Source organism: Cetorhinus maximus, unplaced genomic scaffold, assembly GCF_964194155.1.
Source record: "Cetorhinus maximus unplaced genomic scaffold, sCetMax3.hap1.1 HAP1_SCAFFOLD_1114, whole genome shotgun sequence".
Taxonomy (NCBI): Eukaryota; Metazoa; Chordata; class Chondrichthyes; order Lamniformes; family Cetorhinidae; genus Cetorhinus; species Cetorhinus maximus.
In genome coordinates, this window is record NW_027597056.1 from 17,501 (window position 1) to 20,000 (window position 2,500).

Below are 2,500 nucleotides of genomic sequence, written 5' to 3' on the forward strand. Positions count from 1 at the left end.
GAGGTTCCTCAGGGATTCGATTGTTTGTTTATTGTCAATTCCGCAGAATTCAAACGAGGCCTCTATCGCCCCGTCCGGCGAGCTCTCCAACGCCTCTAACTTTCGGATGATAGCGGACGGAATCTGGACTTCAAGCCTAGGCATGCCTAGTCCTCCATTCCTGTTGCTGCTGTATAGTAGACCATCCGTCGTATGTGGCGGAAGGTGTAAAATTTCTTTGGTTCCGTTTTTGATATAATGGTCCAGTTTAATTAATGTATTTTGTGACACCTCTGCGAGGATCAGGTGAAAATATATCCGGGGTATCATGTGTGTTTTGAGGATTTCAATCCTCTGGATAGGCCGAAGAGCTGCCTTCTTCAGATTCTCTATCCACATTGCGATTTTGGGTCCCCATTGCTCCTCAGCCACTCCCGCCCATGGGTCGATTCTGGCACCCAGGTATTTCTCCGTCTCTCCTGGTGGTATGTAAGAGATCGGACCTCCTTTCAGCTGCCAGTTCGGTCTAGTGTTGTACAGGAAAGTCTTCTGTTTGTGGATGAAGTGGAAGCCTTTGGTCTTCCCGGCATTCATCTCCAGTCCAGTTTTTTGGCAGAAGTCCTGTACAATGGCCAAGTTCTTTGTCATGCCGGCATAGGAGTCGCTGAGCAGGGCTATGTCGTCAGCGAATGCCAGAGCTGAACAACACAACTTCTCTCCCCTCCATGGCAAGTGGACGCCCAACTGTGCCTCTTGAAGGGCGCTGATGAGAGGATCCATCGCAATATTAAACAGTATTGGTGAGAGCGGGTCACCTTGTTTGACCCCTCTCATGACTTTTATGGGATTTGTCTTTCCGTCTTTGCTTTCCAAGTATGTGTCTGTGTCCGTGTACAGATCTTTAATCATGTTAATGAACGTGTCGGGCAGCCTCACTCTTTGCAGAGCCTTTATGAGCATTTTATGCCCCACGGAGTCAAAAGCTTTTGCCAGATCTACGAAGACAACGGCCAGCTCTTTCCTGTTGCGTTTCGCCCCCTTCATGATGTTACTGAGAATCGTAATATTCTCATTGCAACCAGGAGTCGCCACCAGGAACCCTTTCTGTCTGGGGTTGATCTGGACCCATTCGCTTAGGCGTTTGGCGATGATCTTCGTGTAGAGCCTTAATAAGATCGGGCCGATTGTTATTGGCCGCCAGTTGTCTATGCTTTTGAGCTTCTCCGTGTCATCGGTTTTGGGGATCAGGACGGTACGGCTCTTTTTCAGCATCCGAGGGATGGATCCAGACTTGAGCCAGAGAGTGAAGAGGCGCGGAATCCTTTCTTCAAACTCTTTCTGGATGTCATCGATGTTATCCCATTTCATCCCATCGGGACCTGCCGCCGTGTTCTTATCCATGCTCTTGATGGCATCTTGCACCTCCGCCTTAGTAATGGGGAGTTCTAAGCTGTCGTACATTCCTGCTCCCCTGTATGCTGCAAACTTCTGTAGGTTTGCTTTGTTATTAGGTTTGGAGAGTTTTTCCGTAAAACACTCCTCCAGTTCGATTTTGCTTAATGGACAAAGTTGGGTGGACGGTGCACCCATGATTTGACGTGCCAGTTTTCTTTTGTCTGTCTTGTATACCAACTGTGTGGCTTTAAAGTGTGCCTTTTTAGCTGCCCATCTTTTCTTTGCCTTCGTGTTCTTACTCCCATCCTTAGGGCGAGCTACTGCTTTCCTGGACCGCTTACCAGGTTCAACAACCTTATTTTCCTCTAGTATGGTCTCTGTTATACATTCTACGAGGCCGATGGCTAGGGCTCTCGCTTCGGGGTCGTTCTTTGCTCTCATCAATTCCTCAGCCGATTTCAGCTGTTCGTCCAGATCCAAGTAGCTTGGAATACTGGCTGGGGGTCGCTTCTTCCTTGCCATTTCGGGACCGCTCCCTGGCACCATCTCTGCGTCCTCCCCCTTAGGTGGAGATTCCATGTCCAAAGCACCTTCCGTCTGGCTGCTTTGTGCTGTTATTGTGCCCGCTGACTTCTGCGCTGCTTTCAGGAGACAACGTCTCTTAGAGCCAATCTGTTTATTAGTTTTTGATGTTAGATGGACTGCAATCTTTTTGTTGATCTCGGTGCAGCCTTCGTACTGCTTCTCCAATTTAATGAGGAGGTCTGTTTCCTCTTGCGTCCATTTGTATTCTCTCCGGCCAGGCTTTCCCTGAGGTAGGTGAGCTGCAATTCTTTTTTCGTTCCGTACTTCAGCGTGCCTGTGACGCTCATGCTGGCTGAGTCCACTCTTGGATGTGAATTCCATTTCACAATGTTCACATTTGTAGATCGTACCTACAAAGGGGGGCCTCACCCCTTTGCATTTGCTGTAATGACAAGCAATGGAGTGGTACTCGCCAGTTTTTCTGCATTTGGAACATCTCGTACGGACGATCTTGATCTGATGTTTTACGGCCATATGCTTGCAGAACTCGCCTACCCCGGAGAGTAACAGATTGCACTGATTACAGAGCAGACCATCAACG

General features: G+C 48.7%; 1 pseudogene; it reads right to left on the reverse strand.

Annotated features, from left to right (window-relative positions):
* The window catches only part of LOC144675715 (28S ribosomal RNA), an 8,454-nt pseudogene that overhangs the window by 2,598 nt on the left and 3,356 nt on the right, over positions 1–2,500 (reverse strand).